Here is a 14430-nt window from a genome sequence, read left to right as displayed (position 1 = left end):
AAGCTATTAGGGTTGAACTGGTGGAATTTCCCCAACTTGGGCAACAAAACTTTTGTGTTCATTTGTGGTGTGTGAATAAATTTCCATTACTTACATTTGGTATTGTTTCAAATTTGTTCCATTCATAACTCTAAAATTTTCATTTTGTAGTAATCTATTGTGCCTTTTTTGTTCACGAGATGAAGGGAGAGTGAACACTCAAAGTTTTGATATATGAAAAGAGTGTAAGCTGGAAATGCACAATGCACAAATGTAGAGGGAGATAATTCCAAAGAGTGTCTGTAATTTTTAGGGATTGTAAGCTCTTTTTAGTTTTTATATTTTAGGTTTTGCAATCGTCAAGAAAAGGGGGAGGCAGGGGATTTTTAACTGAGTGTTGACTCCCAATCCATAAGTCATTTATTATAAAAATATAGCCAGTTATGCATGATAAATCACTTTACAATCATCTATGATTGTTAGGTCAGATTTTTGCAAATGAGCAAAATAATGGCTTGTTTGACTCGAATAATTATCCCACCGCACGTTCATTTGAGAATTTAATGAATGTTTGTTATTATCTTTAAAAACTTTGGATCCATAGGTCATTTGCATCTTTAACATATTTCAAGCATGCCTATCCATTTTCAAAACATGTGTAGAAGAAATCTCTTTCTTATAAAATTCAAAGCTATTAGGGTTGAACAGGTGGAATTTCCCCAACTTGGAAAACAAAACTTTTGTGTTCGTTTGTGGTGTGTGCATAAATTTCCATGACTTACATTTGGTATATTTTTAAATTTTTTTCATACATAAACTCTAAAATTGTCATTTTGTAGTGATCTATTTTGCCTTTTTTTTTTACGGGATGAAGGGAGAGCGAAAACTCAAACTGTTGATTTAAGAAAAATATGTGCATCTAAAATGGAAATGCACAATGCACAAATGTAGAGAGAGATAATTCTGATTACTGTCTGTAATTTTTAGGGATTGTAAGCTCTTTTTAGTTTTTATATCTCAGGTTTTGCAATCTCCGGGAAAACGGGGAGCCGGGGGATTTTAACTGAGTGTTGACTTCCAATCCGTAAGTCATTTCTTAAAAAAATATAGCCCATTACGCATGATAAATCACTTTATAATCATGTATGATTGTTAGGTCAGCTTTTTGCAAAAGGGCAAAATAATGGCTTGTTTGACTTAGGTAAATATTCCACTGTACGTTCATTTGAGAATTTAATGAGTATTTATTATTCTCTATAAAAACTTTGGATCCATAGGTCCTTTGCATCTTTAACATGTTTCAAGCAGGCATATCCATTTTTATAACATGTGTAGAAGAAATCTCTTTCATGTAAAATTCCATGCTATTAGGGTTGAACTGGTGGAATTTCCCAAACTTGGATAATAAAAATTTTGTGTTCATTTGTGGTGTGTGAATAAATTTTCTTCACTTACCTTTGTTATTGTTTAAAATTTTTTCCATACTTAAACTTTAAAATTTTTATTTCGTTTTGATATTTTTTGTCTTTTTTCTTTACGGGATGAAAGGAGAGAGAAAACTCAAAAGTTTTGATTCAAGAAAAAAGTGTACATCTAAATGGTAATGCACAATGCATAAATGTAGAGAGAGACAAGGATTTTATTCTCTTTTTAGTTTTTATATCTCAGGTTTTGCAATCGTAGGGAAAAGGGGAAGCTGGGGATTTTTAATTGAGTGTTGACAAAAAAATCCATAAGTCATTTCTTACAAAAATATAGCCTGTTACGCATGATAAATAACTTTACAATCATCTATGATTGTTAGTTCTGCTTTTTCCAAATGGGCAAAATAATGGCTTGTTTGACTCGGGTAAATATCCCACCGCACGTTCACTTGAGAATTTAATGAGTGTTTGTTATTCACTTTAAAAGCTTTGGATCCAATTGTCATTGACATCTTTAACATGTTTCAAGCAATCATATCCATTTTTAAAACATGTGTAGAAGAAATTTCTTTCTTGTAAAATTCCAAGCTATTAGGGTTGAACTAGTGGAATTTTCAAAACTTGGATAATAAAACTTTTGTGGTGTGTGAATAAATTTTCTTTACTTACATTTGTTATTTTTTAAAATTTTTTTCCATACATAAACTCTAAAACTTTCATTTTGTTGCGATCTATTTTGCCTTATCTGTTTATGGGATGAAGGGAGAGTGAAAACTCAAAGTTTTGATTTAAGAAAAAAGTGTACATCTAAAATGGAAATGCACAAAGCTCAAAGGTAGAGAGAGTTATTGCAAAGAGTGTCTATAATGTTTAGGGATTGTAAGCTATTTTTAGTTTTTATATCTCAGGTTTTGCAATCGTCGGGAAAAGGGGGAGGCGGGGATTTTTTAACTGAGTGTTGACTCCCAATCCATAAGTCATTTCTGACAAAAATATAACCCGTTAAGCATGAAAATCACTTTACAATCATCTATGATTGTTAGGTTAGATTTTTGAAAATTGGCAAAATAATTGCTTGTTTGACTCGGGTAAATATCCCACCGCACGTTCACTTGAGAATTTAATGAGTGTTTGTTATTCTCCTTAAAAGCTCGGAATCCATAGGTCATTTGATCCTTAACATGTTTCAAGCATGCATATCCATTTTTCAAACATGTGTAGAACAAATCTCTTTCTTGTAAAATTCCCAAACTTGGATAACTAAACTTTTGTGCTCGTTTGTGGCATGTGAATAAATTTTCATTACTTATATTTGGTATTTTTTCAAAAAAATTTCATACATAAACTCTAAAATTTTCATTTTGCAGCAATCTATTTTGCCTTTTGTGTTTAGGGGATGAAGGAGAGCGAAAACTCAAAGTGTTGATTTAAGAAAAATGGGTACATCTAAAATGGAAATGCACAATGCACAAATGTAGAGAGAAATAATTCCAAAGAGTGTCAGAAATTTTTAGGGATTGTAAGCTCTTTTTGTTTTTATATCTCAGGTTTTGCAATCATCGGGAAATGAGGGATGCGGGGGATTTATAACTGAGTATTGACTTTCAATCCATAAGTAATTTCTAACAAAAATATAGCCCGTTACGGATGATAAATCATGTTACAATCATCTATGATTGTTAGGTCAGCTTTTTGCAAATGAGCAAAATAATGGCCTGTTTGACTCGGATAAATATCCCACCGCACGTTCACTAGAGAATTTAATGAGCGTTTGTTATTCTCTTTAAAAGCTTTTGATCCATAGGTCATTTGCATCTTTAACAAGTTTCAAGCATGCATATCCCTTATTAAAACATGTGTAGAAGAAATCTCTTTCTTGTAAAATTCCAAGCTATTAGGATTGAACTGGTGGAATTTCCCAAACTTGGATAACAAAACTTTTGTGTTCATTTGTGGTGTGTGATTATATTTTCTTTACTTAAATTTGCTATAGTTTTAAATTTTTTCCAGACATCAACTCTAAAATTTTTATTTTGTTGTAGTCTTTTTTCTCACTTTTGTTTACGGGATGAAGGGAGAGCAAAAACTCAATGTTTTGATTTAATAAAAAAGTGTACTTCTAAAATGAAAATGCACAATGCACAAAGGTAGAGAGAGATAATTCCAAAGAGTGTCTATAATTTTTAGGGATTGTAATCTCATTTTAGTTTTTATTTCTCAAGTTTAGCAATTGTTGGGAAAAGGGCGAGGCAGGGGATTTTTAACTGAGTGTTGACTCCCAATCCATAAGTCATTTCTTACAATAATATAGCCAGATACCCATGATAAATCACTTTACCGTCATCTATGATTGTTAGGTCATCTTTTAGGAAATGGGCAAAATAATGGCTTGTTTGACTCGGGTAAATATCCTACTGCACGTTCACTTGAGAATTTAATGTGCGTTTTTTATTCTCTTGAAAAGCTTTGGATCCATAGCTCATTTGCATCTTTAACATGTTTGAAGCATGCATATCCATTTTTAAAACATGTGTAGAAGAAATCTCTTTCTTGTCAAATTCAAAACTATTAGGGTTGAACTAGTGGAATTTCCCAAACTTGTATAATAAAACTTTTGTGTTCATTTGCTGTGTGCGAATAAATTTTCATTACTTACATTTGTTATTGCTTTAAATTTTTCCCACACATAAACTCTTAAATTTTTATTTTGTTGTGATCTATTTTGCTTTTATTGTTTACGGGTTGAGGGGAGAGCAAAAACTCAAAGTGTTGATGTAAGAAAAAATTGTACATCTAAAATTGAACTGCACAATGCACAAATGTAGAGAGTGATAATTCCAAAGAGTGTCTATAAGTTTTAGGGATTGGAAGCTCTTTTTAGTTTTTATGTCTCAGGTTTTGCAATAGTCAGGGAAAGGGGGAGGCGGGGATTTATGGCTGAGTGTTGAATCCAAAATCCATAAGTCATTTCTTACAAAAATATAGCCCATTACGCAGGATAAATCACTTTACAATCATCGATGATTTTTAGGTCAGCTTTTTACTAATGGGCAAAATAATGGCTTGTTTGACTCGGGTAAATATCCCACCATACGTTCACTTGAGAATTTAATGAGCATTTGTTATTCTATTTAAAAGGTTTGGATCCATAGGTCATTTTCATCTTTAACTTGTTTCAAGCATGCTTTTCATTTTTAAAAAATGAGAAGAAGAAATCTCTATCTAGTAAAATTCCAAGCTATTAGGGTTGAACTGGAGGAATTTCTTACAAAAATATAGCCTGTTATGCATGATAAATCACTTTACAATCATCTATGATTGTTAGATCAGTTTTATGTAAATGGGCAAAATAATGGCTTGTTTGACTCGGGTAAATATCCCACTGCACGTTCAGTAGAGAATTTAATGAGCGTTAGTTATTCTCTTTAAAAGCTTTTGATCCATAGGTCATTTGCATCTTTAACATGTTTCAAGCATGGATATCCATTTATAAAATGTGTGTAGAAAAAATCTCTTTCTTGTAAAATTCCAAGCTATTATGGTTCAACTGGTAGAATTTCCCCCTCTTGGATAGCAAAACTTCTGAGTTCATTTGTGGTGCGTGAATAAATTTTCTTTACTTACATTTGTTATTGTTTTAAATTTTTTTGATACAAAAACTCTGAAATTTTCATTTTGTTGTGATCTATTTGCCTTTTTCGTTTACGGGATGAACGGAGAGTGAAAACTCAAAGTTTTGGTTTAAAAAAAATGTGTACATCTAAAATGGAATGGAAATGCACAAATGTAGACAAAGATAATTCCAAAAAGTCTCTGTAACTTTTAGAGACTACAAACTCTTTTAGTTTTTATACATTAGGTTTTGCAATGATCGGGAATAGGGGGAGCCAGGGGATTTTTAACTGAGTGTTGACTCCCAATCATTCCATAAGTCATTTCTTACAAAAACATAGCCCATTACCATGATTTACCGATAAATCACTTTAAAAATCTTCTGCGATTGTTAGGTTAGCTTTTTATAAATGGGCAAAATAATGATTTGTTTTACTCGAGTAAATATCCCACCGCATGTTCACTTGAGAATTTAATGAGCGTTTGTTGTTCACTTTAAAAGGTTTGGATCCATTGGGCATTCGCATCTTTAACATGTTTCATGCATGCATATCCATATTTAAAACATGTTAGGATCAATTAGAAATCTCTTTCTTATCAAATTCCAAGCCATTAGGGTTGTTCTAGTCGAATTTCCCAAACTTGGACAACAAAACTTTTAAGTTCATTTGTGGTGTGTGAATAAATTTTCTTTACTTACACTTTTTATTGTTTTTATTTGTTTCGATACAAAAACTCTATAATTTTCATTTTGGTGTGATATGTTTTGCCTTTCTATTCTTGTTTTTGAGAGAATCGGAGAGTGAAAACTCAAAAGTTTTGATTTAATAAAAAAGTGTACATAAAAAATGGAATGGAAAAGCACAAATGTAGAAATAGATAATTCTAAAAAGTGTCTATAACTTTTAGGGACTGCAAACACTTTTAGTTTTTATACATTAGTTTTTGCAATGGTCTGGAAAAGGGGGAGGTGGGGGATTTTTTTCTGAGTGTTGACACCCAAACAATCCATAAATCATTTCTTTAAAAAACATAGCCTGTTACGCATGATTGATCGATAAATCACTTTAAAAATCATCTGCGATTGTTGGGTCGGCTTTTTGTAAGTGGGGAAAATAATGGCTTGTTTGACTCGGGTAAATATCCCACCGCTCGTTCACTTGTGAATTTAATGAGCGTTTGTTGTTCACTTTAAAAGGTTTGGATCGATAGGGCCTTTCCATCTTTAACAAGTTTCAAGCCAGTGTATCCTTATTTAAAACATGTTAGGATCAGTTAGAAATCTCTTTCTTATCAAATTCCAATCCATTAGGGTTGGACTAGTCGAATTTTCCAAACTTTGAGAAAAAAACTTTTGTGTCCGTTTGTGGTGTGTGAATAAATTTTTTTTACTTACACTTATTATTGTTTTTAATTTTTTTCGTACATAAACTCTAAAATTTTCATTTTGTTGTTATCTGTTTTGCCTTTATCTTCTTGTGTACGAAAGAATCGGAGAGTGAAAACTCAAATTTTTGATTTATGAAAAAAGTGTACATCAAAAATTGAGTGGAAAAGCACATATGTAGAGAGAGATAATTCAAAAACGTCTCTGTAACTTTTAGGGACTGCAAACTCTTTTAGTTTTTATACACTAGGTTTTGCAATGATCAAGAAAAGGGTGAGGCAGGGCATTTTTAACTGAGTGTTGACACCCAAACAATCCATAAGTCATTTCTTAAAAAAACATAGCCCATTACGCATGATTGACTGATAAATCACTTTACAAATCCTCTGCGATTGTTAGCTCAGATTTTTTTAAATGGCAAAATAATGGCTTGTTTGACTCGGGTAAATATCCCACCGCACGTTCAGTTGTGAGTTTAATGAGAGTTTGTTGTTCTCTTTAAAAGGTTCAGTTCCATAGGGCATATGCATCTTTAGCACGAGTCAAGAATGCAGATCCACATTTAAAATACGTTAGGATCAATTAGAAATCACTTTCTTATCAAATTCCAAGCCATTAGGGGAGAACTAGTAGAATTTCCCTAAACTTGGACAACAAAACTTTTGTGTTCGTTTGTGTGTGTGAATAAATTTTCATTACTTACATTTATTATTGTTTACAAATCATCTGCAATTCTTTGCTCAACTTTTTATAAGTGAGCAAAATAATGGCTTGTTTGACTGGGGTAAATATCCCACCACACGTTCACTTGAGAATTTAACGAGCGTTTGTTCATCGCTTTAAAAGGTTTGGATCCGTAGGGAATTTGCATCTTTAACATGTTTCAAGCATGCATTTCCATATTTAAAACATATTAGGATCAATTACAAACCTTTTTCTTATCAAATTCCATGCCATTAGGGTTGAACTTGTCGAATTTCCCAAACTTCGACATCAAAACTTTTTTGTTCATTTGTGGTGTGTGAATAAATTTTCCTCACTTACACTTCTTACAGTTTTTAATTTTTTCCATACATAAACTCTAAAATTTTTATTTTGTTGTGATATGTTTTGCCTTAATCTTCTTTTTACGAGAGAATCAGAGAGTGAAAACTCAAAGTTTTGATTTAAGAAAAAAAGTGAACAACTAAAATGGAATGGAAATGCACAAATGTACAGAGAGATAATTCCAAAAATTCTCTGTAACTTTTAGGGACTGCAAACTCTTATAGGTTTTATACATTAGGTTTTGCAATGATCAGGAAAAAGGGGAGGCGGGGGATTTTTAACTGAGTGTTGACTCCATCTCCATAAGTCATTTCTTAAAAAAAATAGCCCATTACACATGATTGACCGATAAATCACTTTACAAATCATTTGCAATTGTTAGGTCAGCTTTTTGTAAATGGGTAAAATAATGCCTTGTTTGACTCGGGTCAATATCCCACCTCACATTCACTTCAGAATTTAATGAGCGTTTGTTGTTCGCTTTTAAAGGTTTGGATCCATAGGGCATTTGCATGTTTAACATGTTTCAAGGATGCATATCCATATTTAAAACTTGTTAGGATCAGTTAGAAATCTTTTTCTTATCAAATTCCTAGTAAATAGGGTTGAACTAGTAGAATTTTCCAAACTAGGACAACAAAACTTTTGTGTTCAATTGTGGTGTGTGAATAAAATTTCCTTACTTACACTTGTTACTGTTTATAATTTTTTCCATACATAAACTCTACAATTTTCATTTTGTTGTGATATGTTTTCCTTTTATGTTCAGGTTTACAAGAGAATCAGAGAGTGAAAACTCAAAGTTTTGATTTAAGAAAAACTTGTACATGTAAAATGGAATGGAAATGCACAAAGATAATTCCAAAGAGTCTTTGTAACTTTTAGGGACTACAAACTCTTTAAGATTTTATACATTAGGTTTTGTAATGATCGGGAAAAAGGGGAGGCGGGGGATTTTTAACGGAGTGTTGACTTCCAATCCGTAAGTCATTTCTTACAAACATTTAGCCCGTTATGCATGTTTGATCGATAAATCACTTTACAAATCATCTACGATTGTTAGGGCAACTTTTTTGTAAATGGGCAAAGTAATGGCTTACTTGACTCGGGTAAATATCCCACCGCACGTTCAGTTGACAATTTAATGAGCATTTGTTGTTCACTTTAAAAGGTTTGGATCCATAGGGCATTTGCATCTTTAACATGTTTCATGCATGCATATCCATATTTAAAATATGTTAGGATCAGTTAGAAATCTCTTTCTTATCAAATTCCAAGCCATTAGGGTTGAACTAGACAAATTTCCCAAACTTGGACAACAAAACTTTTGTGGTCATTTGTGGTTTGTGAATATATTTTCTTTACTTAGACCTCTTATTGTTTTTAATTTTTTCCATACATAAACTCTAAAATTTTCATTTTGTTGTGATCTGTCTTGCCATTATCTTCTTTTTTACGAGAGAATCGGAGAGTGAAAACTCAAAGTTTTGATTTAAGAAAAAAGTGTACATCAAAAATGAAATTGAAATGCACAATTGTAGAGAGAGATAATTCGAAAAAGTGTCTGTAACTTTTAGGGACTACCAACTCTTTTAGCTTTTATACACTAGGTTTTGCAATGATCAGGAAAAGGGGGAGGCGGGGGATTTTTACCTGAGTGTTGACTCCCAATCCATAAGTCATTTCTTAAAAAAAATATAGCCCGTTACGTATGATTGACTAATAAATCACTTTACAAATCATCAACGACTGTTGGGTCAGCTTTTGGTAAGTGGGCAAAAAAATGGCTTGTTTAGCTCGGGTAAATATCCCACCACATGTTCACTTGAGAATTTAATGAGCATTTGTTGTTCGCTATAAAAGGTTTGGATCAATAGGGCATTTGCATCTTTAACAAGTTTCAAGCAAGTGTATCCATATTTAAAACATGTTAGGAGCAGTTAGAAATCTCTTTCTTATCAAATTCCAAGCCATTAGGGTTGAACTAGTGGAATTTCCATAACTTTGACAACTAAACCTTTTATAATTTTCTTTACTTTCATTTCTTATTGTTTATAATTTTTTCCATACATAAACTCTAAAATTTTCATTTTGTTCTGATTTGTTTTGCCTTTATATTCCTGTTTATGAGAAAATCGGAGAGTGAAAACTCAAAGTTTTGATTTAAGAAAAAAGTGTACATCAGAAATGGAATGGAAACGGAAAAATGTCGAGAGAGATAATTCTTAAAAGTCTCTGTAACTTTTAGGGACTACAAACTCTTTTAGTTTTTATACATTAGGTTTTGCAATGATCGAGAAAAAGTGGAGGCGGGGGATTTTTAACTGAGTGTTAACTCCCAATCCATAAGTCATTTCTTACAAAAACAAAGCCCATTACGCATGATTGACCAATAAATCACTTTACAAGTCATCTAGGATTGTTAGGTTAGCTTTCGGTAAATGGGCAAAGTAATGGGTTGTTTGACTCGGGTAAATATCCTACCGCACGTTCACTTGAGAATTTAATGAGCGTTTGTTGTTCATTTTAAAAGGTTTGGTTCCATAGGGCATTTGCATCTTTAACATGTTTCAAGCACGCATATCCATATTTAAAACATGTTAGGATCAGTAATAAATCTCTTTCTAATCAAATTCCAAGCCATTAGGGTTGAACCGGTGGAATTTCTCAAACTTGGACAACAAAACTTTTGTGCATGTTTGCGGTGGGTGAAAAAAAATTCTTTACTTAAACTTGTTATTGTTTATAATTTTTTTCATACATAAATTTTAAAATTTTCATTTTGTTGTGATCTATTTTGCCTTTATATTTTTGTTTACAATAGAACCGGAGTGTGAAAACTCAAATTTTTTATTTAAGAAAAAAGTTTATATCTAAAATAAAATGGAAACGCACAAATTTGGAGAGAGATAATTCCAAGAAGTCTTTGTAACTTTAAGGGACTGCATACTCTTTTGGTTTTTATAGATTAAGTATTGCAATGATCGGGAAAAGGGGGAGGCGAGGGATTTTTAACTGAGTGTTGACTCCCAATCCATAAGTCATTTCTTACAAAAACATAGCCCATTATTCATGATAGACCGATAAATCACTTTAAAAATCATCTGCGATTGTTGTGTCAGCTTTTTGTAAATGGGCAAAATAATGGCTTGTTTGACTCGGGTAAATATCCGACCGCTCGTTCACTTGGGAATTTAATGAGCGTTTGTTGTTCACTTTAAAAGGTTTGGATCCATAGGGCAGTTGCATCATTAACAAGTTTCAAGCAAGCATTTCCATATATAAAACATGTTAGGATCAGTTAGAAATCTCTTTCTTATCAAATTCCAAGCCATTAGGGTTGAACTAGTGGAATTTCCCAAACTTGGACAACTAAACTTTTGTGTTCATTTGTGGTGTGTGAATAAATTTTCTTTACTTTCATTTGTTAATGTTTTTAATTTTTTCCATGCATAAAATCTAAAATTTTCATTTTGCTGTGATCTGTTTTGCCTTTATATTCTTGTTTACAAGAGAATCAGAGAGTGAAAACTCAAAGTTTTGATTTAAGAAAAACGTGTACATCGAAAATGGAATAGAAATACAAAAATGTAGAGAGAGATAATTCCCAAAAGTCTCTGTATGTTTTAGGGACTGCAAACTCTTTGAGTTTTTATATATTAGGTTTTGCAATATTCGGGAAAAGGGGGAGGCAGAGGATTTTTAACTAAGTGTTGACTCCCAATACATAAGTCATTTCTTAAAAAAACATAGCCCGTTACGCATGATTGACCGATTAATCAATTTACAAATCAGGAGCGATTGTTAGGTCAGCTTTTTCTTAATTGGCAAAGTAATGGCTTGTTTGAGTCGTGTAAATATCCCACCACACGTTTAGTTGACAATTTAATGAGCGTTTGTTGTTCACTTAAAAGGATTTGGATCCATAGGATATTTGCTTCTTTAACATGTTTCATGCATGCATATCCATATTTAAAACATGTTAGGATCAGTTAGAAATCTCTATCATATCAAATTCCAAGCCATTAGGGTTGAACTAGTCGAATTTCCCAAACTTGGACAACAAAACTTTTGTGTTCATTTGTGGTTTGTGAATAAATTTTCTTTACTTACACTTGTTATTGTTTTTAATTTTTTCCTTACATAAACTCTAAAATTTTCATTTTGCTGTTATCTGTTTTGCCTTTATCTTCTAGTTTATGAGAGAATCGAAGACTGAAAACTCAAAGTTTTGATTTAAGAAAAAAGTGTACATTTAAAATGGAATAGAAAAGCACAATTTTAGAGAGTGATAATTCCAAAAAGTCTCTGTAACTTTTAGGGACTCCAAACTCTTTTAGGTTTTATAAATTAGGTTTTGCAATGATAGGGAAAAGGGGGAGGCAGGGAATTTTAACTGAGTGTTGACTCCAAATCCGTAAGTCATTTCGTACAAAAAATATATCTTTACCTATGATTGAACGATAAATGGCTTTACAAATCATCTCCGATTGTTAGCTCAGCTATTTGTAAATGGGCAAAAAAATGGCTTGTTTGACTAGGGCAAATATCCTTGTGCACATTCACTTGAGAATTTAATGTGCGTTTTTTGTTCACTTTAAAAGTTTTGGTTCCATAGGGCATTTGCATCTTTAACATTTTTCAAGGATGCGTATCCATATTTAAAATATGTTAGGGTAAGTTAGATATCTCTTTCCAATCAAATTCCTAGCCATTAGGGTTGAACTGGTGGAATTTCTCAAACTTGGACAACAAAACTTTTGTGTTCGTTTTTGGTGGGTGAATAATTTTCTTTACTTACACTTGTTATTGTTTATAATTTTTTCCATACTTAAAATCTAAAATTTTCATTTTGTTGTGGCCAATTTTCCCTTCATCTTCTTGTTTACAAGAGAATCGGAGAGTGAAAACTCAAAGTATTGATTTAAGAAAAAAGTGTACATTTAAAATGGAATGGAAATGCACAAATGTAGAGAGAGATAATTCCAAAAAGTCTCTATAACTTTTAGGGACTGCATACTCTTTTAGTTTTTATACATTAGGTTTTGCAATGATTTGGAAAAGGGGGAGGCGGGAGATTTTTAAAATGAGTGTTGACTCCCAATCCATAAGTCATTTCTTACAAAAACATAGTCCGTTACGCATGATTGACCGAGAAATCACGTTACAAATCATCTGCGATTGTTGGGTGAGCTTTTTGTTAGTGGGTAAAATAATGGCTTGTTTGACTAGGGTAAATATCCCACCGCTCGTTCACTTGAGAATTAAATCAGCATTTGTTGTTTGCTTTAAAAGGTTTGGATCCATAGGGTGTTTGCATCTTTAAAAAGTTTCAAGCAAGCATATCCATATTTAAAACGTGTTAGAACCAGTTAGAAATCTCTTTCTTATCAAATTCGAAGCCATTACGGTTGACCTAGTGGAATTTCCTAAACTAGGACAACTAAAGTTTTGTGTTCGTTTGTGGTGGGTGAATAAATTTTCTTTACTTTCATTTGTTATAGTTCTTAATTTTTTCCATACATAAACACTAAAATTTTCATTTTGTTGTGATCTGTTTTGCCTTTATATTCTTTTTTACGAGAGAATCGGATAGTGAAAACTCAAAGTTTTGATTTAAGAAAAATGTGTACATAAAAAATGGAATGGAAATGCACAAATGTAGAGAGAGATAATTCCAAAAAGTCTTTATAACTTTTAGGGACTGCAAACTCTTTTAGTTTTTATACATTAGGTTTTACAAAGATCGGGAAAAGGGGGAGGCAGGGGATTTTTAACTGAGTGTTGACTCCCAATCCATAAGTCATTTATTACAAATACATAGCCTGGTACGTATGATTAATCGATAAATCAATTTACAAATCATCTGCGACTGTTAGGTCAAATTGTTTTAACTGGGCAAAGTAATGGCATGTTTGACTCATATAAATATCCCACCGCATGTTCACTTGAATATTTATGAGCGTTTGTTGTTTGCTTTAAAAGGATTGTATCCATAGGGCCTTTGCATCTTTAACGTGTTTCATGCATGCATATCCATATTTAAAACATGATAGGATCTGTTAGAAATCTCTTTCATATCAAATTCCAAGCTATTAGGGTTGAACTAGTCGAATTTCCCAAACTTGGACAACAAAACTTTTGTGTTCATTTGTGGTTTGTGAATAAATTTTCTTTGCTTACACTTGTTATTGTTTTTTATTTTTTCGACACATAAACTCTAAAATTTTTATTTTGTTGTTATCGGTTTTGCCTTTATCTTCTAGTTTATGAGAGAATCAAAGAGTGAAAGCTCAAAGTTTCGATTTAAGAAAAAAGTGCACATCTAAAATGGAATGAAAAAGCACAAATGTAGAGAGAGATAATTCAAAAAAGTCTCTGTAACTTTTAGTGACTCCAAACTCTTTTAATTTTTATTTATTAGCTTTTGCAATGATCGGGAAAAGGGGGAGGCCGGGATTTTTAACTGAGTGTTGACTCCCAATCCATAAGTCATTTCATAGAAAAACATAGCCCGTTACGAATGATTGATCGATAAATCACTTTACAAATCATCTGCGATTGTTAGCTCAACTTTTTCTAAATGGGCAAAATAATGGCTTGTTTGACTCGAGTAAATATCCCTCTGCACGTTCACTTGACAATTTAATGTGCGTTTGTTGTTTGCTTTAAAATTTTTGGTTCCATAGGGCATTTGCATCTTTAACATTTTTCAAGCATGCATATCCATATTTAAAACACGTTAGGATCAGTTAGAAATCTCTTTCTAATCAAATTCCAAGCCATTAGGGTTGAACTAGTGCAATTCTCCAAACTTGGACAACAAAACTTTTGCATTCGTTTGTGGTGGGTGAATAAATTTTCTTTACTTACATTTGTTATTTTTTATAATTTTTTCTATACTTAAACTCTAAAATTGTCATCTTCTTGTGATCAATTTTGCCTTAATCTTCTTGTTTACAAGAGAATCGGAGAGTGACA

The sequence above is a fragment of the Aristolochia californica genome, unplaced genomic scaffold (genome assembly GCF_029961685.1).
Source record: "Aristolochia californica isolate CCGP_79_NKW_82.1479 unplaced genomic scaffold, dmAriCali1.0.hap1 SCAF_5, whole genome shotgun sequence".
Lineage (NCBI taxonomy): Eukaryota > Viridiplantae > Streptophyta > Magnoliopsida > Piperales > Aristolochiaceae > Aristolochia > Aristolochia californica.
This window is presented reverse-complemented; position numbering follows the sequence as displayed.